We start from the raw sequence: 27,201 nt of genomic DNA on the forward strand, positions 1-27,201 counted from the left end.
GTGAAGCTATCAATGAACAACAATTTGGGGAATGTTTGCTGTGCAAGGAAGATGAATATTCTTGTGGAGGGTCTAATGCTTTTGTTTGTCCTTCCTCAGGCAGCTGTGACATGGAAGAAAGCTGACCAGACAGCAAAAGTGATGTGTTTTGCTGATCAGAAGATGCCACAGCAAAATTTATACTTCTAAAGACTTACTAGGATTTATGCTGCTGAACAATGCCTTACTGAGACTACTTCTCATAACAAACTTCAAATGGTGAACTGAATTAATTATTTGCTTGAGCAAAACATGCTATATGCTTGAAAACTGAATTAAAGACTAGCTGGCTCTCCCTGCACATGTACAAGTGATTGTTTTCCTAAACTGGTGCAGGTGGCACATGAACTCCTTGTGTGACTGACGGCAAGGGCAAAAAGTTTCTGCACCGAGAAGTACAGCTCCCATTTTGAGCAGCAGAAAGAGCAGAACTGCTTCATTTGAAAAATGAGCAATGGAAACAGGAGAGAAAGGGAATAGGGGAGTGCAGCTGGCTGTCGTGGGCTCTCTAGGTCAGCACTTTTATACCTGCTGAACACAGCTGGATTTTGAACAAGTGGGAGGGAAAGAGGAAGGGCAGGATTTGGAAACTGGCTCACATCCATCCAAGATGATACCATGCAATCCAGAGAAAAGTAATAAATACCAGGTACATGTCACAGCACACAATGCTAACAGCCTTTAATAATGGCTAATGCAATGACACTCACCAGCCTCCTTGCTGTGCTGCCAGCAGCCTGAGTGTTACCAAGGACTGAAGGCAGGCAGGCAGACAGTGAGCAAAGGAAAACAGGCAGCCCTGCCTAACTGCAAGCCTCTTGTTCAGGATCCTTCTTACTGACCTCATGTAGGAGTACAGGAGGCAGCCAGTGTTCCACATCATTTGTCTCTTAGCTGTGTCCTTACCCTGGTTTCAGCTAGGATAGGGTTAATTTTCTTCCTAGTAGCTGGTACAGTGCTGGGTTTTGGATGTAGTATGAGAATAAGGCTGATAACACACTGACGTTTTAATTGCAGCTAAGTAGTGCTTACACTGAATCAAGGACTGCTCACATTACCATGCTCTGCCAATCAAGGAGTTGAGAGGGAGTATGGCCAGGACAGATGATCCCAGCTGATCAATGGGATGTCTCACACCATGGAAGATCATGCTCAGAAATGGGCAGGGCATTTGCTCATTTGGGGGTGAGCAACTGTATTGTGCACCTCTTGCTTTTCTTGGGATTTATTTCTCTCCTCTTTTTTCATTACTCAATAACCACTATTATCATAATTAGCAGCATTCTTATTGTTTTGGTTAATATTAACTTTTATCTTACTTAGTTTATTAAACTGCTCTTATCTCAACCCACAATTTCTACTTTTTTTCTCAATTCTCCTCCCCACAGGGAGGGGTGTTGGGGGATGGGGTGAGTGAGTGGCTTCATGCTACTTAGTTGCTGGCTGGATTAAACCACAGCAGTTCTGGACAAGCTGCAGGTCAGCAGTGATATTCTGTGCCCAGTTCCTCTCCAAGTCCTCCAAAAATAGAAGAGGGAATGATGCCTTAAGTTTTAGCTGTCATATTTTTCAGATTCTGTATATAGTTATATACTGCATTAGTATGTAACTCTGAACTTCATATAAAGTGTTAACATGTTCTCCTCACAGTTTAGTTAGACAAAAAAATCATTTTCTAGCCCAAGAACCAAGGACACTGTTGCAGCTTCAGGCCCAAGAAGTGTAAACAACAGTGAACTGAGGAGAGCAATCTGGGAGGATGGGACTTCAAGGCATCAGAATTGGCTAGAGTTACTGTCTCTGTCCTTCACCTTCCTGCAGCTGTCTTGCCCTCCTCTCTTTCAGTGGAACTGTTTATAAAACTTTGGATGAAAATTGCATTCAGTCATTCCCTCTCTTCACCCTGGAGAAGAGAATGCTTGGGGGACCTCATCACAGTATTCCAGTACTTAAAGGGCAGCTACAAAGAGAATGGAGGCTTTCTTTACAAGGAGACATAGGGAAAAGACAAAGGGCAAGGGATAAAAGTTGTACCAAGAGAGGTTTCAGCTCAATATGAAAAATAAATTTTTACTCTGGGAACAATCAACAATTGGAACAACCTCCCAAGGCATGCGATAGAATTTCTGTCTCTGGAGGTTTTCCAGATGCAATTGGACAGGGTGCTAGATAATCTCATCTAGGCTTCTTTTCCCACAAAATGTTGGACAGATGATCTTTCAAGGTCTCTTCCAATCTGGGCTGCTCTATGATTCTGTAACCAGCTATCCCACAAATCCTATTTCTCTGGAGACTGATTCCCAGAGCTTTCCATCCAGACCTTCAAAGCTGCCTGTATCATCTGCTCTCTCTGAGGTTAAGGTTGTCACAGAATAATTTAAATCGGAAGGGACCACTGAGGGTCCTCTTGTGCTTAAAGGAGATTGCTCAGTCTTCTCCAGTCAAGTTCTTTACAACTTTGAGGTTGGAGATTTCACAGCCTCTCTGGACAATTTGTGTCAGTCTTTGATCACACCTATGGTGACTTTTTTCCCTCCAAATATATACAGTCAGGATTTCAAATGTACCTAATTGTGTCTGTTCTTTTCTTATCATTGTGCACCTTTGAAAAGAGTCTGACTTATGTGTCCCCTGCCATTAGGTAGTCTTAGACAGCAATAAGATTGCCCAATGACCTTCCCTTGATCTGAACAGACACAGACCTCTCTGCTTCTTCTCACATATCCTCTGCTCCAGCTCAATGTACATCTTGGTGGTCCTCCAGGGGCCTTGCTTCAGTCTAACTACGTCTTTCTTCTACCGGGGAGCCCAAAGTCAGATACAGTACTTCACTGTGGTCTCACATGTACTCAGCAAAGGACAAGTACAACTTCCAACCAAGCCAGGTCCAGCTAAAAGTATCCAGGGATCAGCAGAGCACAGAGCTAGAACAAAACACCCTACAAATATGTGCCCAAATGTGAGCAAAATACACAGAGTTTTGCTGTGACTGGAGTAGCACTGAAAGAGAGACTAAAGTCAGCCTCCCAAGCCCAGAGCAGTAGCAGACTCACAGGTAAGGCAGCCAGCCAGCTGGGAGAGACTGGACAGATATGAGGGGAGAAAGGCAGGGAACACCATAATATTTCAGAGCACATAATCACTTAAATCAAAGCAGCTACAACTGAGCTTAAATTACCGCAGATCTTAACAGGAATAAAAACAGCAGTAATTTCTCCATTATAATGGAGAACTGTATCATGCAAACACATAGTTTCTTATTATCAGTGTAGCATTATTAGACACTGTACAGCACCATCATGAACAGATCATAAAATGGGCCAAAAGCGCTATTAACCAATTGATCATGGAGGCATTTCTGCAACACAAAATATACACATGAAGACTGCAATCCATACAATCTTTGTGAAGAGATACAATGATGTCCTGCAAATTTAAAAAAAAAAAAGAAAAAGAAAAATAATTGCTTGGCAAAGCTTCATCTCCAATACACAACACCAAAACTTCCATGTATCTTGAAATAAGACCACTAGTAACAAGAGGGAAAAAAAAATTACTAAGAGATACCAGAAAGAAAACATACACACATAGGGGGAGCAAAAATAGTGATGTGCCTACCATCTCTGTGAGTAACTCCCTCAGGAAAGAGTCATTTTAGCATTAGGACCACGAGGTCTGCCTGAGACATGGTAGCAGTAGTAAGCAGAGAGAAAACAACAGCCTGGAGGAGAATGCTTTCATCAGGCCTGCAAATGTTGTCTGTGTTAACGAGAAAGGAACTTCGCATTGCTATGGGGGATTTTTTGGTGACAACAGCAGCACAAATTGAGTCCCTATCAAGAGCTGATCATAAGCAACAATCAAAAGCAAAAGTCGTGTTTCTTCTTACTTTGTTGCTGGAGGAAAAGAAAAGGAATGAAGGAGGCTCTTACTCCAGGAATAGTCCTCAAAGCACTGCAGCAAAGTTCTGGTCAGTTCAATGATTTGGAAATCAGCTCATGAAAGAGAAAGTCTGGCTAACATTTAAGGAATTACTCAGATGAGTAACTGCCTGTCATGGACTCTTTTCTGCCAACATAGATTTCCTATGTGACAAGACTTTACCCAAGACCCTTCCAATGATCAGAAACATTGTCCACTTCTTCCATTTTCCTGGAAGGAAGGCATCAAAAATGTCAAAAGTTACTGAGTTATACAAACTTACTCTTCTGTGTTTCTTTTTTTCTTTTTTTTTTTTTTTTAATTTTGCCCTCTGTCAAAAGAGGCATATTCTGATTTCTTTTTTAACTGGCTCATTACAAGAGTTACTTGCAATAAAGTCTTATCCTTGACCTAGCAAAATTTATGTAGGATTATGCAAAGCAGAAAATGGTCTTTTGGACTGAACTGCCTCCTCTAAAACCAGGAGGAGGCAGTTGACTCTAGACACAAAATACTTCTAGCAAGGGTAGAAGCACTTGCCATGTTTGTATTTATTTTAAGTAATGTGATGATAATAGGGCCACACAGTGATTTCTTTGTGGTTGGGAGAGGTTAGCAGCACAACTGAGGCTGAAAACTGCTGTCTTAAACTACTCAGAGCAAAACCACAATATGGAAATACATTCTTTTTTGGACTGCAGACTAGAGGAATGAGCAGTGCTGGTGGGGGTTCCACAAGACTACTTCTGGCTAGAAAAACTGCCCTGATGGAGATTTGCTGGAGCTCCTCGCTGGCCTCCACCTTCACTCACAGTCCTGTGTCACATAATTAAGCCTGGAGGGGATATACGTGTGTCTCATCCTGCCTGCATGAACATACAAAAAGGGTCTGCTTGAACAGAGTAGAGGATTTCTGGATTTCTATCAGCAGGAATCAGTGAGTACACCTGAGGGATTCTGTGGCACCACATCATTGCAGTAACAAGCAGGCAGATGCCCTTGACAGAGGGAAAGGTCATTATTTTTCTGCATAGTTTTCCTACCCACATCACCAGCCAGCTCACTTCCAGTTTGGAAAGCTGCTCTTTAAGCAGAAATCAGCCCGACAGAGACTTTAAGAAATGAAAGTATAATTAGGATCTGTTATATTTGGGATGTGTCTTTGCCATGTTACCGCTGACTTTGGAGCCTGCAATTACTGGCAGAAAGCTTTTAGCAAAGAAACATTTGAATGAAATAAAAATAAACAACTCCTCCAAAAAACAGCAATCATGTATCAGGGTGTGTCATCCAAGGGAGAATCTTAATGGCATCCTTTCACATCCCTATAGCCCAGCACATGGAAAGATTCTGCTGAACTAGCCTGTGTCCACTAAACACCAAAGAGCAGAATAATTCTGCATTGGAATAAATTCTTCAAGCATTTCTTTGTTAATTAATACTAAAATTGCAAACTGTCTGCACTCCAACCACTACAGCCACATAAAGTAAGGTTGTTTGGAACAAAACAGCTTCCTTCTGTGCCTGCAAGAGACTTGTATGGGCATTTGCAATATGCCCATCTGTGTCATGAGCTGATAAAGGAAATACTAATAGAATAATAGAAAAGCTGCATGCACAGGCAGCTCTTACACTCGAAACTAAGTACAAACAAAGGTCACCTCTGGAAAAGATGGAGACAGGGCCTCCAGTAGCCTAATCCTAAAAGCCATACTCTCAAAGAACAGCAGCCCTTTGCGCACATGAACTTCTGGTTTTTCAAGTACACATGCATATTAAAAATCATGAAAGCAAGACATCAGTGAGGGATGAAATCTCTCATAAAGCATTTCCAAGGTCAGGGACAGTCTGCATGTATGGCAGCATACAATGTATTCTGCACCCTACAAACACAAGTGGGCTGTTCTCTGAAATACAAGTTTCTACTTTTCTAAATGCTCTTCAGTTAGACTGAAATATTCCAATTCAGATTTTTAAGCTTTCAAACACAGAAACTGTTAAAAAACTAGAAAGGGATTTTAATGGGGTGAAAGGGGGTCACAAAGAAAGCCTGAGCCCATTTTGAGAACCAGTTCACAAAAGAAGCCCTTACACATAATTTGACTACAAGTTTGCAAAGACAATTCTCCATATTTCTGCAAGGTCATTTCAGGTAAAGGTTTGAAAAGCACACTGTTTCTTTAGATAGCCGGGTGTATATCCAGCAGGAATTAGAACAGCAAGAAAATCTGTTTTGTTCTGTCTGCCTGGAATCTGTCACCTTTTAAATCAACTTCTTAAAAACACTAGTTTCCATCTGCCAACAGCACCACAGTGTGTGTATGTATATATATATATATATATATATATATATATATAGTGCTTTAAGTGCAGCAGAGGATATCGAATCCCTCAGAAATCCCATGCTGTTATGTTTAGGATATATTTTGATGATATTTCCTACAAGTTTCCAAGTGATGGCTGTGTCATCACTGCTCTGGCTCTGGCACAGAATTGCAGCCAGCTGGGTGTGGACTAGACAGCATGTGGACAGGAGTCAGGCTGAGGACAGCATTGGAGCCAGAACAGTTGTATCTGTACTGGAAATAAGGCTCTCATTTCTAAAGCATTTGCAGGATACACCCCCTCTAGGAAAAAAAAAAAAAAAAAAAGAAACAAAAAAAGAAACACTTGATTTTAAATTACAGTCTTTAAATCTACATTACTTAGAATTACGTTTTAAGAGGATTTATGACTAAGATAGGGGAAAAAAAAAGGCTTCTATATTATTAGCTGCAATTTTGAGGAGGATATCACAGAAATTATGTTTAAAGGTCTAGTCCTGGCAGTTCACATACATGTAAATTGTTCTGTACAGCTCAGTAGCACCCACTTGCTAGACAGAGAAAAGTGTGCAGGTCTGAACTGGTTGCATTATTATTGGCATAAATTTACTCAAATTAGTCGGAGAGCTGGAAATATCCTGCTTCAAAAAACCCCAAGAACAAGTTAATAGTTAATATATATTTTCAGGGCAGCTTGGAAAATCTTATGAAAAAATGTTTTTTAAAATCTTTTTCTCCACTGAACAGCTCAGAAAAGTATGTCTCTGACAAAGGCCCGTAAGGGGCAGAAACACTGGTTATTTGTTCTCTTTTGCTCTTTACAAATGAAGCAAACTACAGTTAATATATTATGCATGTCTTTCAGCATATTTTTATTTAGCCTGCTGTGCCTTGGGAACTTTCACTTTGTTTTGTTTTGCCTTGGGAACTTTGATTTGATTTTGTTTTTCTGGTTAATAATAAAAGTGAAGTATTGGGGCAGGACATCAACCAATCTACAGCACGTGAGATTTGTTTAGGTTTCAATAAAACAGCCTCCCAACATCTCTTTTCCACTCCCTTATCTTATCAGTCACCAAACCACTCTCCACAAGCTGGCCTGTCAGAGGAACAACACGGGCCAGTTGTTATTAGTAATTTCATTTCCCGTTAACAGGATCTGTTGTTTCACCTGCAAGAACAAGACAGACTTTTCCAGTAACATACCATAGGGTCTCAGTCCTGTGGTACAGAGTTTGGGTACAGAGTCCAATCTTGCCTTATACTATTTGAATTCCCATTAAGGTTGTCATTGAAATGGATAAGCAAAAGATATTCTTCATTGGCAAGGAATTTACTCCTACTGCAGAACTGAAAGAGGGAAAGTAAACAGCAAAGCCTGTGGGAGAAAGAAGGGGAAGGGAGGACAATTGCCAGATTAGAGTCTCACTATATTCACAACTCAGTAGTACTTTTAAATTTCATTTGGAGTTGAGAGGGGGTGTCTCTTTTAGCTTTCAGCAGCATACGGGAAAGCTGAGGAGCAAGAATAGATTAAGGAAAGCAGGACCAAAGGGATGGGAATGAAGGCTGAAGGGCGTACAAATGTGCTGCCCTCCTCTAATAAAGCTGCATGACAATTTGGACTGAACCAGCTCTGTTTCTTGCCTCTTGAAAGGCTTCAAGCTTGTTGGTCCCATGCAGCAGCGCAAGTTATTCTGAAATTCTGAGTGGAGAGACTGTCCCAGTCCTTCAAAGGTGGTGGAAGATGGTTTCAGGATGTCGTCCTCCTCTGTCCTCTTGTTTGAGGACCAAACCAGTGGAATTCCTCTACTGTGAACAGCATCCAGTGGGGGAAATAATCTGTTTGCAGTCTCTCCTCTATGTGGCCCACTTACAACCAAGTTTTCTTTCTTCCTACCACTGATTCTCTTTTTCTAGTGGTGATTTTGATTTTTTTCATGTGTTTTTTTTTCATTTATATATATATATATATCTGTATTTATTTACTTATTTACCCTGGATCTGGTGGGACAGTGAAAAGGTGCAAATTAAGGTCTGAAGAGAAGTTCCTCAGATGCAAGCTGAAGGCACTGCCTGTCTGTCCAGGTGAAGGAGAAGGGAATTGTCTCACAATTAAACTGTCTAGTTCTGCCAGGCCCCTTCCCTCCCCTCTCCGTGCACTCTCCTGAGCTGTACTTAGTTGTGCAGTCCTACTCTTACCACAAGGCATCTGCCGGACGCAGGTAAAATATCTGGGAATCACACTCTGATAGGCTTGAATCAAGCAAGAACTTTTCTGGCTCACAACCTGGGAATGAACTGAAAAGGGCTGGGAAGATGGTGCCATAACCCTCGGTGGAAATTCCCACTGGCATCTTGGCATCCCTCCTTCAATAAGGCTTCCCAGGGTACTTCATATGGCTCCTATAAGATCCACAGGAAATTTAAAAGACATTTGCTAAAGATGGACTGAAACACAAGCTGTTGAAGTGCCTTTTCAGTGACGTTACTTGTTCTTGGCCTGAGAGTTCTCAGCAGCAAGGACTGTAAATGCTGACAGCTGAGATCAGACTGGCAAAGCCAGGCCTGAAAGACAGCTGGCACAATTGCTCAGGCTGCCCACCATGATGCATATCTTCAAGTGAAGATTGCAACTGTAAGGCAAAGAGCAGCCAGAAAAAGTAGGGTGGGGAAAAAAAAAAAAAAAAAAAAAGAGTCCCTAGGAGAAAAAAAGCACCTTTTGGTTGGCCCTGAAAAAGTTCCTTTTGGCTGCTTTAGCCCTAAAACCTTGTTGGTGACATAAGCATATTGAGACCAGAAGGTATAAGCTGTCTGACCAACAGCCCTGAAGATGACAGCACTGAAGCCAGTATCAGGGCTCAGCTCAGCATTATCCCTGAAAACTTCTGCTTCTGCAGTCACTGCTGCACCAAAGCATGGCACAATCCTGCTAAGAGCTGAGTCACCAAAACCTGATTTTTTGCTTTGTGGCATTGGCTGCAAAATAAAAAATATCTCAGGATGTTTTTCTGCCACTTCTTCATTGAAGGCAGATTTTTTTTAAAACAAAGAAAAGAATTGTGTAATCAGTATTAGATTACGCATCTGGCCAAAAACCTATGTCTACATTTAGACAAGGGAAAGAGTTTCTCTTTTGCCTCAGCTTCCCTGTAACTTAAAAGAAGTTCTTCAAGGAAACAACCACTCCTTTTCCCTTTCCTCTGCCTAACCTAGTGTGTGGCATCTGAAAGGATTCCCTCTCCCCTTTGATGTTGCTGGAATTCATTCTTATCAGTCCTTCTGTACAGGCTTTTGGAAGTGTTAACTCCACCGCAGCCACAAGAAGCTTGCCCCAGCTAAGGAGGCAAGAGATAATCAACCACCTCAGTGTTTCTTACACAGCCTCAGCACAAGCCCTGCTAACTCCAAACAAGCTGCCACTGTGACAGGGTGCAGTGGCTTCACTTGGGCCCTGAAAGTTCCTATTTGCATCAGTGTACCACTGCACCTGATAGCATTAGATCTGTCTCTTCATAACAAGCTTAATGAGGCTAGAAATGGCAGCACTGGAGTTGCACACCCTGCCACAGGGACACTATTTCACACTGGAAAACAGTCAGTGTAGTTGTGACTCCTCTTTACTCTGCTGCTATGCTTGGGATACCCCAAGGTGAGGCCAGAATTAACTGCTCTGGTTCTGCCATTCTTCCAGTTCCTCCCTTAACACTCAGTGGGTAGTTGGTTTCCCTAGTAGAATAAAACCCAATCCAGCCTTTCCAGGCTGAAAAGGAGAACAGAAAACCTCTACAAGGAGAATAGAAAACCTTCCTAGAAAGTGATATTCCATAAAACACTTCCATCAGCTTTAACTTCATGTACTCAATACTTCTCATCATCCTCTTTTCAAGCCAGTAACAGAACCACCACACACTTATGCTAATAAAGCAAATGTAATATCCTCTTCCTCCCTGTTTTCCTTTCTCCCTGGGGTTCACATATTAAAAAGGGATTCTCTAAATGATGTTTAGAAAAGCTTCCAACTATTTATTCGCTTTCCTTTATCACTGTGCTGAGGTTGCACCCAGCTGATAGAGTGGTTTGGTTTTTGCAGCTGGGAATCAGACTGAGGCACAGCAGTAGAAGCAGCAGTCAGATCCCACTGGCAAGACACAAATTTTCAAAGCTGTTGTGAGTATGAACTCATTTAAAAATCATTTAAAAGCCATTTAAATTAATTACAAAAAAAAAAAAAAAGAAGAAAAAAAAGGAAGAAAGCTTACCTTACTAACAGCTTTAGGGTCTGTACTACATCTCATCTCTCAGGCTGGATCCCAGATGGTCAGAGCACCAAATTGCTATTTGAGTTTTAATTATTCTTGTTATTATATTCAAGGTATGTCTGGAGACAAATTAAGAAGCTTCTTATGAGTGGTCAGGAAGTAGGCACACATAAGCAGTATCAAAAGGCCCTGTCGTACCTTGCACTATGGCAAGGCTTGGGTCACCAAACTGTCCCATGCAGATCTGCCACCGTTAGAAAAGCCACAGGTGAACACAGCATTTGGAAAGTCTCTGCCCAGCTAACATTCATGCACCATATTCCCTATTGGAGATGCTTCTGGGATTTGGGTTTGCTTGCAACACTTGTCAAACACTAGCAGAGGTTCCCAGGCTGACCACCAATGGCCTTGGGTAAAGATTGCTGCAGCGCTGATTTGAGGTGCTGACTTGAGACCTGGTACCATTCCACTTCACCCATACTGCATGAGTTAAGTGCAGAATGACAGCATATGGGAAGAAATGGTGCTTTCCTGGCATTCCTCCATTCCCTGACCTTCATCTCACACTCAAACTCACACCATCAATGATACCACTCATGCACCAGGCTGGGTGTCCTAAGGATGCAAAAAGGCCAGAAAAGAAAAGTCACCCCTGAGGAGAGAAACAGCAGCTTGAACTCAGGTCTGATGCAAAGGCAAGCAAATGGGCAGACAGGCATCCACCTCAAAATCTTGTTTGGCTGGTACATTGGAGGTATTCCAGTTGCCTTTGCCATATTATTAATTCATGCCTTCTTCACACATCATTGCCTGACTTGGAGTTGCACAAAACCTAAACATATATTAAAAACACTATCATTGCATAAACAACTCATTAAAATGGATTTTAAATGGAGACTGTAAAACTAAAATAAACAAATCTAAACCAAGGGTAGAATGCCCTTAAAATTAGAGATTTATGCTTGACTGGAGAAAACAAACGAGAGACAGTTCTCTCATTTCATCCCTGGATATGCCTACCCAGCTGTATATCCTGTAACAACTAAAAAGGCAGATCCAATGTGATTCCTCTGTAGGCAAACACTAATCTCCTTGCTTTCACAGACAACGGAAAATAAACTTGAATATTTGCTAGTTTGGTTAGATTATTCCAAACAGACTCTATTTTCCGTAATTCCTCAAAATAGATGCCTTTAAAGATATGTTTATGTGCTCAGCAGTTGTCCTGTGCTTCATCCACCCATTATCTGAGCTGCAAACTATGAGACAGAGGCTGCTCCACTTCATAAAAAAGACTGGTCTGATGATTTGCTGTAAGACTGTGCCCATGCTAAAAAGTCTGCCTTGAGGCAACCAATTTTTCTAACTCAGTGAGCATATATCAAGGAACAGTTTGGGTGTGAAGGGACCTTAAAAATCATCTAGTTCCAACCTCGCTGTCATGTGCAGAGACACCTTCCACTGGACCAGGTTGCTCAAAGCCCTGTTCAGCATGGTCTGGAACATTTCCAAGGATGGGGCTCCCACAACTTCCATGGGCACTCTGTTCCATTGTCTCACCACCCTCACAGTAAAGAATTTTGTCCTAGTATTTAATCTAAACCTGCCCTCTTTCAGTTCAAGGTCATTACTCCTTCTCCTGTTCACACGCCCTCATGGAAGTTCCCTCTCCATCTCTCTTGTAGGACCCCTTTAGTTGCTGGGAGGTGCTGTAAGGTCTCTCCAGAGCCTTCTCTTCTCCAGACTGAAAAACCCCAACCCTCTCTGCCTGCCTCCACCAGAGAGGTGCTCCAGTCCTCTGATCATCTTTGTGGCCCTCTTCTGGAACCACTCCAACAGGTCCATTTCCTTCTTATGCCGGGAGCCCCAGAAGTGGATACAGTACTCAAGGTTACCAAAAATCCTCTGAGACTACGTTTTAAAGCAACTGAAGTGACCTGGATTTTACAGAAGTATTCCCTTCAAAATGCATAGATGCAGAAGCATTTGAAGTGTTCAGGATATCACAATAAGAAAAGAGATTGGCCTTATCCTCTGCCCACTAGGACTGCAAACACAGGATTTGACTTTCTGACAGTATTTAAAAAAAACATTTATAACTGGACTTACAGACCACAATTAACAGATAAGCAACCTAGCCAAAATAAAGATAGAATATTTAATGCAGCAAATTCAATATCACATTTAATGCTTTGGAAATCTTCCCTTCTATCTGGCTGCCAGGGTCAACATCTGCCTATTAATCTTTTTAGAACAATAAACATATCAGTTTGAGGCATCATATTATATGATTATGGGACTGGCTATCAGAAGGTATGTGGCAACAGTAAAACTCAAGAGTACTTACTGCTTAATATGCTTGAGATCCAGCACTTTGCGGCTTAATGCACTACTACTGGGAACACTAGTTACAACATCTAATTTCCAAGGGACATGAAATGTTCAAACCCAAGCAGGAAACAAAATTAACTAGTCTAAACCAGGAGATTTTGAACAGTAATTTAAAATAACAGTTTTTTCCATTATAAACAGTAATATTTAACAAACCATATCCCTGATTCTGAAACAAATTCCTGCATTTTGCCTTCTGTTTTCTTACTCATTATCCCACTTTGGAAAGGAAGCCTCACAACAGTCCTTTCTATGGTGTTTTAATAAATAAACAATTTTCAGACAACTTAATTGTGTCATAATAAGAGCTAAATTTCCCAGCATCTATAATAAGAGAAATTACCATTTGATTCCTCAAATATTTTATTAAAAGTAGATTTTCACTTGGACCTTTAGCAAACCATAGTCCTTTCCTCTCAAGGGTGAGACACCAAACATAATGAGAGGAGAGGGAATTTCCCAACTCTGTAGCTCTGGTGTGAATCACAAAGGAAATTTTACACTTCCTTCCAAACAGATGTCATGGCAGAAGAAGTGGTCACACCCTCTGCAGATGGATCTTTGAATGTCTCAATGCTGACAAAACAAGTTTCAATTGAATTTTACATCCAGAATGACCCATTTCTCATGACACTGTTGCAGCATCCCAGCAAAGGCTGTTGAACTTTTCCCTTGACTGTCATAAGTTTTTCAGCGTTGGGAAAGGCCTGTTAGGCTCAAAGGACCTCGAAAACGACCTACAAGTTCAGTGCTCTTCCCAGAGCATTGTATTCTTCAATTCTTCAAACATTTCCATGGTAAAAAGGACTGTTTTCACACTTGTGTAATGCTTTAATCTGAACTAAATGTGTCAGATAACAGAGCAGTATCTGTTACCATACTCAGTGCTATCAGAAGGGAGCCCACCACTCCGAACATCACAAAATTTTTCTCCCAAATGGTGTCTTTTGGTTTAGTGGATTTTTCATAGAAGACCTAAACTAATCTCAGTTTCTGAGACTTTCTCAGAAATCTGCCACAAGTCTCCTGAAGTCGTGTAGTACTCGGATGCCACAAAACTCACACTGCTGCTGGTAAAAAAGGGAGAGATCCTATTGATGTCAGTGGTGCTGGCACGTGGTGTAGACACCAAATAACTGCATTTATTTTCTGCCTTTATTTTCTTCACCTGTCATGTCCACCCTCACACTCCAGCACAGAAGCTTATCCACTTTGGAGGTGGTTGATATTTATAGTATTGTCTTGGCACACCATGGAAAAGCAATAAGGGTGGGTTAAGTGTGCTATAATGTCCACCTCAACCCCTCACAAACTTCATCCACTGTAGCTGCTGTCTTCAAAAGAGCTGAGAGCTCATGCTGCGGCTCTTATGTAAAAATTTCTTTAGGTTCTTTCAGTTAAGAAAACAGCACTGCAAAAATTAGAATGCTTCTGACTGCCTGCAGATATTTTAACAAATTGAAAATATCCTTCAACCCACCTGCGAGTGACCAGCATTTGCTGTGTTGGTAATAGCCCATGTTTCCTGCCACTCTTGCACAGCTTGAGAAGATTTGTACCCTCCTACTGCCTGAGCCCCTCTTGAAGAAAAGCACTACTCAGGCTGCATGAGCTCAAAACACGAACCTTGAGATAAACCAATCCACCTTTAGACAGATCACATATTTGGTAGCACAATGTTAAGTGTGCTGAGCTAATTAGGATTTGATGATTCTTCTCCACAAGAGAAGAGCTTCTATTAAGGGAAAATTAATATTCTACCAGATCAAGGTAACTAGTATGGGAGGGAGGAACAAAGCAGAACAAAAAAACTGTGAGAGCTGTAGTAGAAGTTATTCAATAATTATGCTCTCCCTTTTTACAAAATCCCCAAATATCCAGGAAATCACAATCAATTCTACTTCATGTAATACATCTGCTGCATAATCTGCTGGCTAGGTCTTTGATGTTCTGAAAAACACTAGTAAGTGTCATAAATAAATCCTCTCCAGTTATTTGGCTGCATAGCTCAACTAATACTTCACACAATATCACCAGTATGAAAGCCCACCAATTTTCTGACCTGTTGGTATAATTGGATTAAAATTATTATATTTTAATAGAACTATGACTGCAGTGTGGTGTATAACTGGAGCTTCCATCTTTCCATTCATTTAGCAAAGAGCTCTGCTGCACATTGTGAGGAACATTTGTCCTTTGTGACAAAGCCATGTCCACATTATAGTCTTGCATGGAAACCTTACACAATGTCAGAAGTGTTCCTTTATGTCTGGGGAATACGTTGTCTGGACAGATAGAATCCCTAAAGCAATATGGAGAAATGTTTCACCAAGAACAAATGACTTGTTGTGGATTTGTTTTGACTGCTACTAATTATTTCCACCTTCTTTACTTCAATGGCCCAAAAAGAGGGGTTTTAAATTATGTTATTAAGTTGATACATTTGTGCTCATAAGAAGGAAGTCAGAAACCACTGTTTCACATCTGCTGTTTTTCATTTTCTACTTTCCAGTTCCAAGGTTTCTCACTGACTGCGCAGCACACAGCCCCTCCTGCTTTTCTCTTCCCTTCCTCTTGACCAAAAATAGAGAAAAAGCCAACCCACATCAAACCACACTAAAATATATTTAATTTGTACTATCTTGCAAATACTCCTTAATATTTTGAGAGCTTTATAAAAATTTCAAAATTTTGTGCCTGTATTTGCTCTCTTCCAATAAGCCCCTTAAGACAATAGCTGAAACATACAGTTATTTTTTAAACAAGCCTCTGTTGCTCTTGGCAAATATTTAAGCAATGTCTTTTGCCAGATTCTTTGCCAACATGAACTGCCTGGCTACTTCCCCTGGGATTTACAGCCTCAAAAGTGTACTCACCCAGAAATGCTGGGGAAAAATAGGGAAATTAATGTAATTGGTAAGTTAAAAAGTAAATATGCGAGATCAATATAGCTTACGGTAAAGCCAGCATCCTTCAGCATGAGTCACATTAATCCAATACGGATCATACACAGTGCTTTCAGATGAAGAAGCTACAGCATCTTGAAGTCCTAACAACTTTTATAGCATGTCCTTGAAGTGTCCTGTTCCTTTCATCACTGCTGAGAAAATATCACAATCCCTTTACATTTTCTACCCATAATGACAGGGTGAGCAGTGCTGAGGAAAAAAAAAATGCAATCACAATAACAGAGGGAAAAAACCCATGATTCATAGGCATAGAAAGTAAATCACTAGGAAAGCCTGTCTTGTCCTCCCCTTTATTTTGCTCATAGGTCACAAACAATCTTAATGAAAACTCCTCTACACTCACGTTATTGTTTGCTCTCATATAGAGCACAGTGTTTTCAAACTCCTTAGTTACTTTTAAAAGCTATGCTGAAAGTCCTACATGGGTTCTACTGGATGTTTGCTGAAGACCTGCTACAATTGAAAGTATCAAAGCTAGAGGATAGCACCATGCTCTGCTCTGTGATTTACCTGCCAGTATCAGGTAAAATTGCCAGTGGAAAACTATGAATGATGATTACTCCCTCTGGGTAATCCACATCAGAAAAGGAAAGGTGCTGCTATCCAACTGCCTAACTTCCCTCTAACTTTCAACATACAAATGAAGGTTGTTAACTGCCTGCAATTTTATCTCCTTATCTGAATAAAGGTGATAAATTACCCTATTACATTTTCATATGCAAATTTGAAGCTGGATTGATGTCAGATCAAGAATTTGCTTCAGCAAGTCTGCCTTCCTACATATTTTGTCAAGGACCTTTATCTGGTAGAAGAAGCAGAGGATAAAAAGCCTTTGGGCAATGGGGAGCAAATGGTGGAAAGGAGGAGAGAACAAAGGTGCATTTGTAGCGCTGAGACATTACTGCACTGCCTTAGTCTATTTTTCCTGGATGGCATGGGTTGTAACAACAAAGTAACACAGATATCAGCATGACAACATCCAAAATATTTTCCTGGGATCCCTGAACAGCCAAGCTAAAGTCTTTGCCATTATATCTTCATTCCTACCTGGAACTCCTCAAGCCAGCTAGATGTAATTGCTAGCCTGGAGAAAGATGCCTTGAAGGACTGAGCAGAGATTCAGAGTGCTTGGAAGGGGCTTTACCACATTTCCTCTGGTGTTTTTATCCTGCTCTTGGCACACTTGTTCTACCTATTCTCCCAACCTTGCTCCACGCTATGCTTTTCTACTTTTCCCCTTGGTTTCTTTTTCCCTTTGAGTGACCTCTCTCTCCACCTCTTCTACTCTTCATGCACATCATAATGACGATGAAGGTGAAACAACAGCTGCATCTGAACATCATTCAAACACATTTTCTCCTTCACTCTATTGACAAGCCTGAAGTCCAGTTCCAGCTACTTCCCACCACTCCAAATTCTTGTTCTTCTCCTTTCAGATGTAGTCTGAAATTACTGAGACACTAGTATTGACTGGTGTCAGTACAGACAAAGCAGATCAGCAAAGAAATGTCAGATATTGAAATTTAAATTATTAGCACTAATCAAGTCAGCAATTTTTTCAGACCATAGAAGAGATAGTAGTTCAGAGATCTCAAAAATAAGAGGTCAGTATACAAATCTAACCAAGAAACAAATTTAGGTCAAATTCTATCCCAAAATAATCATACCCATTTCCCACTGAGTCACAGTATCTAGATGTAAAAAATAACTCGAGTTTTAACCTTGTTTAATATTCTGAATAGGGGTAATCTAATAACAACCATCAGAACCTTATTGCCTGATGTCCAAAGCAAATGGCCAGATTATTCTCTGCTAGAAACCCTGTCTTTGTTCAACATCTTCTCCAGGAATGTCGAATCTCTTGGGCGCGTGAAAGGAATGTAAAGGAAATAGTTTGTACTAACTCAGAATATCTACAAAGCGAATGGACTCATTAAAATCCTTAACAGCTGAGGCTGAATGGCTTAAACTCATTGATTTTATGCAGACCTGTGGTGCTGAAATTTCAATATAAGTTATAGTACTCATACTGTTTTTTTCTTTAATATCTTTTCCTGTTCATAGAACCATCTATTGATGATGGGCAGGCATAATCCATTACATTTTTACTTTAGGTTTTGGGTTTTTTTTTTAACTATATGTTTATTGTAACAAAAAAAAAGCCCTTACTTCTGAATTTATCAAGCTGTTTTGAAAACTGGGTGTGAAACTAAAAGAACAACATGGCCTTCTCTGGTATCTTCGGACTTGCTCCTGGAGAACTGAGTTTCTTTTTGTCTTTTCAATCCATTTCTTCCTAAATACCAGAAAGGAACTTGGAACAATGATTTCTTTCCCCCAACCAGTACTGAAAAAAACCCCCAGTAATTTCACATATTTTCCTTTCAGATCAAGAATCTTGCAACCATTTCAGGACATGCCAAGTACAGGAGTGACCCGATACAAATACGTGACAGAACACTAATAACAGGGAGTTATGGTGGCAGCTTCTTAGACACTATCACTTAATGTCAACACGAACAGACTACTGTGGTAATCCTTCAGAATACTGTTATAAGTTGTTTAAAGATATGTATTTAATGAAAGCCAGAATACTTTCTATATAAACCCTGCAAAATTTCCAATAGCAGTAGACAAGAAACAGATCTATTTTCTTTTAACCTGTAAAAATCAGATGCCTTAAGGTAAATAATTGCACCTCTGAGTTGTTTTGGGTGTTTTTTTTCACATCTTTCTGTACTCTTGAGATTAAATGAATATCTGCTTCACACTTCCCTGCAACTACATTTCAAATAAATACTCAGTGACAATTCTTGCCAAGCCTCTCCAGACTATTAAGGATGCACTGAGTATTTCTGCACTTCCTTGGAAGGCAAAGATACAGGCAACACACCCATCACCACTGAGGGCTTGCATCATTGCTTTGAGCATATTTCCATCACCTCTGGGAAAGCTGTTCTTGTTTGTTACTATTTTTTTATCTGTCGAGTCCTTCTTCCTTTCTTGGCAAGAGGAATTTTATAGCACAAGGCTTTTGCAGACAGAAATCTTCCTAAAACTTACTTTCTACTATATTTCATTTTAGAGTTTTAGCCATTTTTCCTTCCATCAGAAGCAATCATGCTTTAACAATCAGCTGCTATTCACTTTGCAAAACAAGAATGTTTCCAGGTGCACGAAGCTTTGCCTAGAGTGTTACAGGCTCACCCTTTCTCAATCCCTGTTGAGATCTGCCACAATGCAATATGTCATTCCTTCTCACCACTTCAGATTTCAACTGACAGAATACAAGTTTTTTCAAGTTTTACAAAGATCTTAGCATGACTTTTCCATTTATCTTGTTTTTATTCTCCTTATGTACAGTTAAGAAATTGTATTTCTTAGGTAGTGTGGGTCTAGGAAAACCTAGAAACCCAGCTTGCTTTCTATAACTGCTTGTAGGCAGCGGGAACAGGTGCCAGCTGCATTTAGAAGCATTGTTGTAGGCAGCACTAGGTTCAGAGAGAATGTCATCTGCATCCAGTCAAAGCAAAGGATGCTCAGCAGGAAGAATGTTGTTTTTCCATCCTCAGAAAGACTCCAGCTCTCTGGTCTCCTTGCTGCGTAATGCTGCTCCTGCCGTTCCCGACAGCTCCAGGGTTCCTTTCACACCCCGTCCCACCCTCTTCCTTGAGATGTGGGTTCGGGATTTCATTTCATTTTACTTGTGCTCTCTTCCTTAAATGTGTCATTAAAGAACCTACGTGGGAGAAGCCCTATTTAAACCCATCTAGGTTCAGCAATGGCAATAAAAATGATTGCATGGTTAAGCTCATAGAAAGCCAAGCACACGACCTGGGCCAGTATTCTTTTAATCAAATAATTGCTATTCAGGCAAGACTTTCTATGCAACAATTATTTCTTTTTAAAAGCCCCCAAAGTACTTGAATGAACTCAAGCACTTGAGTGACTTTATTTAATTCCCACCATAATACTGTATTATAAATACATTGGAATATTTCTTAAGCTTTGTATATATTTTCTTTCCTAATCATACCACTAGAAAAATAATACCACACTCCGGGACAAAAGAAAAAACACTGTTATTGGGAAGAAGCTTCTTCTTTAGCTTGCCAAGCAGCTACCAGCCTTCCAAGCAGCAGAAATGGCATACAGTGGAGTTGCTATACAACACAATCAGTGGGGTTTGGAGAGTTGCTTTGCTGTTTCCAAACGTATAATGACTGTTCTGAAATGACTGTGTTTTGCGTGAGGAGGATTTGAAGGGAAGCAGGTGGCCACTAACAACAGCAAACATTGTGCTGCTGTTAGGAATGGGGGAGGAGGAGGGCAAGAGCCTGATGGCAGAATATTTTGTTTCCCTATGACTATCTCAAAGAAGCACTTGCTTCACTGCTGTGATGCATCATCAGTCCACTGAAACTCTGGTCTCCAAAGGTTAACTTATTAAAAATATGGTAATAACAATATAGCTAAATTGATTTTTTGCTTTCTCTTGATGATTTCATCATCACAAAACTTTCACATTGAGTTGTACTATGCATGAAGGCATGCCAAAGACTTTTGCATTTTTACAATACTGGCAATACAGAGGAAAGACAAAGAGAGAGAGAAAGGGGAAGCGTAAAAAAGTTGAGGTTATTTGCTTGTCTTCAACAGGCTTGGAGGACTTTCCAAGCACAAAGAAATCCACCATACCATGTAGACGTGACAGTGTCTGTGCTTCATCAAAATATTTTTAAACAGCAGCCTCTTTTATCTGTAGCATGGATTGAATCCTACTAACCACGCAATAATTTCAGAAAGATTTTCCACAAGAAAGATGATCTCAGACTCCACAAAATACATCTTACCTGCTTCGTTCACATTTCAAATTACCCAGTCTAAATACTATCAACAAACCAAACACATATATGCAAACATATATATTTCCATTGGGAAAAAATAATTGCAGCACTCTGACTCTGTTAACTTGGAGGGTATTCCCTGGCCAAATACCACTAATTATAAATCCCACTACCAAAAACCTGCCCTCACCAAAGCGAAGAACTGCAGGGCTGGAATAATTAACAAAGAAAGTCAACCATGCCATTAGCAGGAGGTGATCTGCATGCTCTCTCCTTCTACCTAAAAAGCCAGAGCAGCTCTTGTATTTAATTAATCTACACCTGCTGTCATTTTTCTGGGGATTGTGCCCATTTGTGCAGACTACCAAGATTAGAGAATAGCACAAATGCATCCAGCAAAGTGCCCTTAACAGGCATTTGCTTGCCAAAAGAGAACTATCTATATTCTCAGTGAGAGTTAGGAGCATTTGTGGTTAAATGGGAAAACATATTAATAGCTTCCCTGTTTCTTCTCCTCTGCAGGCTAATGTACTCCAGAAAACAGATTTTGTTTCAAAAGAGCAGGAATATGTCTGGAAGAGCTCCTTGTTAAACTACTGGCTACATACAGATAATACCATCCTGGGGACAATTTTTTCCAGCTACTTTTAATGTGAAGTAGCATTTTCAAAATCATTTTTTCAGACAGCACTTCCACCTGTGAAGGGCTTGAATTTTGATGGCCCTGAAGTAACAGTAATATTGCCTTTGCTGTAGAGCCAGCTCTGCAAGATGCTAAACGTCCTTGACTTTCATTATTTAAAAGTGCACCTTTCCTAGTAGGATTTTACACTAAAAATAATCCTTTTAGGAATGCAGAGGACCCAGCTGGAGTCCAAAAATAATAATAGTAGTGGTGTTAATAATAATTCTAACAATGAGTAGTTTATTGAGCCTAGCAGAATTTTACCTTACAAAAGGAGATGTTCCATATCTTGGTTTTTGTTGCACAGTACCAACTTTTCAGTTCAACTTTTGTATGTGCCTTCCCACCAAACTATTCTATTTTAGTACATGTATCATCAGAGAGAAACTGTCACACATTGATGCTGAGGGTTTGGTCAAGTGCATGTTTGTTCATCCCAGGGCAGGAAATTCTCCTCCTTAAGCAGTGTGAGAAACTTCACCTCTTTGGCAAGCAGATGTCTACAGTCCTTCAGAGGGCAAGCGACACGGATCAGCGAAAATGCAGATTAAGACAAACATCTGAAGAGTCAGCTAGGACAGACAACATCTCCTGCTTAAGAGCCAGTGTTGGTATTTTGGAAATAACAATTATTCTATCAACTAATGCATGGTAAAGATTGGCAAATGAGGCAAGAGTTCACAATTACTTTTTTCTTACACATTCAGATATGCTAATACAGCTGATTTACGTCATGTTACCTTTTAGCTTCTTAAACTGTTTTGTTACTCTTCTGTTTTTGTATGCTCCACCTGTGCATTGCATAAGTATCACTTATTCAGTGAGGAGAAGGCAGGGGAGAGTGATGAACTTCCATTAAAATGGAAAACACGAGCCCAGATATTTCATGCTAAGCACAGAGAGAAATTTGTTTTCTGATGAAAGTAAAACAGACCCTTGAACTTAAAAGTCAATGACAGGAAAAAAAATATCATGAAGATATGATTTATAGTAGTAAAAGAAAGTTATTCAGGAGTCAATTTTTCAAAAGGATTAACACAGCATATGCAGCATTATCCATAATGAGATAGGGTAAGTATAGAAAGCTCAATTTGCATGCTATTTGAATTAAATTGATATTTAAACTGTTGATATCTAAAGTGCTGTTGTTGTGACACTAAAGGTAGAGGTCCTGTACAGCCTCTGAAAATTAATACAGTTCAGAGAAAATTGTAAAAATTGCAATCCTTTTCACATCTAGTGGGATTAAAACTATACAAGGATGGTTTAGATGACTAAATTTCCTTTTTTTATCATCAGGACACAGGGGCTGGCTAAAAAAAAAAAGGCAGCAAGGTAACTTTTTGAATTCAGATGTATCTGCCTCTGGGATTCAACTAGGAATTTAATGCCAAATGGAAAACAGTAGGTAAGCATGAAAGCTGAAGTAATTTATCACTGCTATCTTTTCAACAGATAAGCATTTCTTTGTTTGAACAAGCACACATAACAGTACATTAAAAGAAAAATGTTTTGGACAGCACAGCTTCCATAGGGCTTCTACATAATGAAATTTCAGAAAACATTCAGTATAAAAGTTTCAGTGCACAAAGAAGACTATTAATTTTCCTTCTTCATGACAAATAGATAAATACCTCTATGCTAAACACAATTTTAAAGCACCATACACTGTTCAGGTTCGTATTTTCAATGCTTCAGAAAGCATTAAGAAAGGTACTAAAATTATTAATTTCTTGGCATAAAAAGTTTAAAAATACCCAAACTACTCATATGAAAACCACTGTTTTTCTCTAGACTGCCACTTACAAACCCAACACTGAAACACTCTGATTTCTTTCCCTCTCATACATCAGTACCAGTCATAATGATTCCGCAGACCCTCTTGCTGCAACATCACTATCTTGTGTTTGTGCTGTCAGCAGCAGGCACATCAGCAATCTGTTTCACTTTTGGTCATCTCACTGACTGATTGATCGGAATTTAGTGAACGGTTCTTTGGATGGTGCATGTCCCATCCCAACTACTTTGGCTCAGCAAATTAAAGAAGAGTAAAGAACTACACAGTCCCTTCTCCTCCCCAAATGCTTATAAGGGAAAAATACAATTCCTAATTACATAGAAAATATAGCTACCATGGTAGCAAGAAGTAGAAATAAAGGAGGCTGTATTTGTACCTATCAGGTAAAATGGAGGAGATTCTAATATGTAGTTAGATGTGTTTGATAAGTGATAAAGACAACTGGAATCAGGAAGAATTAGTAATAGAGGAAATAAATTATTATTTTGATTTTCTATTGTTTTCTCTTCTATATGATTAATGAAAGGCAGCCTGGTATCTACTGCATTGAGACTCCAGTGCCAGATGCGACTGCTGATGCACTGATCCTATCAAAATGAAGGGGGAGAAGAAGCTTTAAGTAGAATTAGAGTTTATAGCAAACCAAAACCATTGTACCAAATGTTTCCATCAATGTAACCAATCTGCAGAGACAGAAATTAGGTTGCCTGATCAATCCTTTTCCTGCCACATCTGATGGCTATAGGAATGAAGAGGAGAACTGAATTTTCTTAAGAGTGAATGCAAGCACATAAAATAAGGAAAAAAATAACTAGAAGACTGTAGACAGTCAAAGAAGAAAAGAAAAGGCAAGGAAGAAAAGTCAACAGAAAGGATCCTAGGGGTTCTTCTCTGTGTCACTGAATCTTTGAGGAAACCAAAGAATCTACAAAGGAACAAAGAAAATACCTTTTGGAGAAGAAAATACCTTCTCTTACAATGGGAAGGAAGGAAAGACTTGAAGCTAAAAGTGGAAGCCAGATACAAACAAAGTAAAACCAGTGAGAGAAGATGAGAGAGAAGCTGCAGTATGCACAGTATTATGTGTATTTTATTTCCATGTTCTCAAAAGCAATGTCAGAAGCCACGGAGTTTTAAAAAAAGTAAAGCTCTAGTTCAGGCTTGCAGCCCTTGCACGTCGTATGTGGTTCTAACTTCCCTTTTGCCCCAGGCCTCCAAAAACACTCAGCCCTGGTATTCAAACTTGAAGGTAGAAGCATATCTCTGAAGAAGACCACTCCTCTCCTAGTCCTTTAAAGATTTCTTCACTAGAGAACATATTTTCTGCACACTTCAAATCTTACAAGGATCCATATTTGAGCTTTTAGCTTATGGCTCCCAGATGAGGCTCAATTCAAGAAACTCAACTGATGGGCTTGCAAATTTGTCATATTCTTCTTGAGACATTCACTACTTATAAATATGGTGAAGCTATGTACATTCTTCCATGGATGATAATCCCTTGCTTCTTTGGCCTAACATGACACAGTTCTGCACAGCTGACCAGGCAAAGCCTGGCACAATCCCAAACCAGCCTGCAAAGAGGCCAGGACAGTGCCATAAAGGAGGCTTCACCAAAAATAAATCTAGGAATGACAGGTGTATGTATATATCGATGTATAAATTTATAGCTGGGTCACACCTACACCAGAAGCAAGAATTTCTCAACAGTTTTTTTTTCCTTTCAGATTTTTGAAAGAACAATTTGAAAATTCATGTCTACTGAACTGGAGGGAAGAAGAAATGCAAAGAAGATGATAATGTGGCACAATGAGGTGACAAACAAGACAACAAAAAGTCTGCAGTGTAAGAAAGTTATATAACCATTTTCTGAGTTGTCTGGACTTTCTGTACAACTCAGAAAAATACCTAAAGTCTACCAAGAGCGCATATTGCAGCAAGTCCCTGCACTGATTTAGGATGGTTGCATTTACCTTTCCTTATAAGTCGTCAGAGAGACAACTGTACATTGTGTAAATACAGTTGGGACACGAATTAATTTCAAACCTATCACATTATCTGATGAGATTTCCCTGGAGATCTCCTAGCACTTTGCAGCACTGTGAGCCATTATTTCCATACTTATTGGAAATAACGTCTGAGCCCAGCCAAAGCACAATATTCCCACTGAGAGTTGTCATGACGGGAATGGAATTAATTCATACTGTCACTGGATATATCCAGGGTCTTTTTGGCATTACTACCATGTACCCCAAAATACATTTTAATCCATGACAGTACAGTATACCATATAACATACAATTTGGGGTGTCCTTAATTTCGTCCCTTTTACATATAGAGACGACAAGTCACCTTTCCCTGTGTTTACAGAAGCCTGATGCAGCTCCATCATTTTAATTTTCAATGGTCAAGTCCTGGCTTACACCCCTGTGGAATCAGAACTGTATCTGTGACATAACAAAAGCATTCAAGATTCTTTTAAGATGCAATTTATTAGAGAGATAGACCTTAATCACAATGAGCTGTGATGCTGGCTGTCATACTTTAGAGGACGAGCAAGAAGCTATAGATTTTTTTTTTATTGCAGTTGAATTAATTCACACATCTTATGAAGTTACTTATCTACTTAAAGCATTCTCCATGTGGCTGCCATCACCAGATGTTGACAGATCCCTTTGTGCTTCACTATAAAACCAGCCATGCTGGAATTTTTGGATGAACTGAAGACTCACCTATGTTAAAATCATTTTCAGATTTCCAAGCCATTCTCCAGAAAACTTTCAGCAAATATTTCTGGTTTATTTTTGCAAGCAAATTTTCTCCTTTTATAGTTGATCTGTTTTTCTTACCTGATTCATACAAGCATGCTTGTAACACTGCAATTTGTCACCACGGAAACAGCTGTTTGGTCACCATAGCTGATGTCACTGAATGAATCAAGTATGAAAATCATGGAAAATATTAAAAAATACCCCGAAACATCGAGCAAGCACCTTTCTAAACAAATTCATTAACAATTTGGAACTACCTAGAAAAAAATGCAATTAAATATGATGCTGTAGTTTCAGTTTTCAGAAATTTTCGGGGTTTTTTTAACTTTTTCTGTTTCTCTGGTTGGCAGCCACTGAGTAAAATCCTGTAAAATGGGTTCTAGCAGCCCCACCTCACAGCCACCACCACAACTCACAATGAGATTGCTGCAGCTTCAAACCCATCTCTCCCAAAACTTTCACAGGAGGCTGGGACACAGCAGTCTTCTCCCTGAGGGTATGCTGAGACCTGACTTGTCCACTTAATTAGCCACTTAACCATTCTAGCAAAAGAGGCTGAACATGCAGCTGTCTGCAAGTAGCCTAGCATTGCCCAGCAGCTTTAAATACTATATATCTGTATCTTATCTATCTCCATTTTCCTGACAGAAATAACCGCAGGCCAGAAATCTTTTCAGCTGCTGTGCCCTACCCATGTGGATGCTACAGTGATGTCCATTTTATGGATCAATGTTGATTTTCATCCAGGATTCTGTAAAGCTTTGAGGCAAAAACCTTGGAAAGAGAAAGAGAGATACTGTTTCATAATCCAGGGCAGCCTTTTAGAGATTTACCCATAACTCAAGTACAAATCCAGAATAATCACATTTTTATTTAAATTGCATATTTCTGTATTCAGTAAGGAAGTAGATAAACGCATGTACTATTTTGGCTAACTTATAAATTTCTTATAGCTACTGGTAACACTAAATGCCAAAAATGGCATTCCAAGGTGATTCTAATTTTAGCAATCATAATAAATCTTATTTACCATATTAGTCAAAGTGCTATAATTTTGTCACATTTTGCATGAAAAGATAAGCTTAACTTTATTTCTCAAATTGTATCATTGATGCTGCCTTAGAAGCAGCCACTATCACATGTAAAATCTCTGTGGGACTAAACTTTAGGAAACACTTTCAAAAAAAAAGAAGT

The 27,201-nt window shown here is 39.7% G+C and overlaps 1 protein-coding gene and 1 long non-coding RNA gene across 9 annotated transcripts in view; one reads left to right on the forward strand and one right to left on the reverse strand.

The window, feature by feature from the left end:
- The window catches only part of ENOX1 (ecto-NOX disulfide-thiol exchanger 1), a 356,911-nt gene that overhangs the window by 250,188 nt on the left and 79,522 nt on the right, over positions 1–27,201 (reverse strand). The gene's annotated exons all lie outside the window — the stretch shown is intronic.
- Positions 23,361–24,306, forward strand: LOC135293987 (uncharacterized). The gene is made up of 2 exons (XR_010356095.1): positions 23,361–23,619; positions 23,763–24,306. It is a non-coding gene; the product is annotated as an uncharacterized LOC135293987 (long non-coding RNA).

The sequence above is a fragment of the Passer domesticus genome, chromosome 2, assembly GCF_036417665.1.
Source record: "Passer domesticus isolate bPasDom1 chromosome 2, bPasDom1.hap1, whole genome shotgun sequence".
In the NCBI taxonomy this organism is placed as follows: domain Eukaryota; kingdom Metazoa; phylum Chordata; class Aves; order Passeriformes; family Passeridae; genus Passer; species Passer domesticus.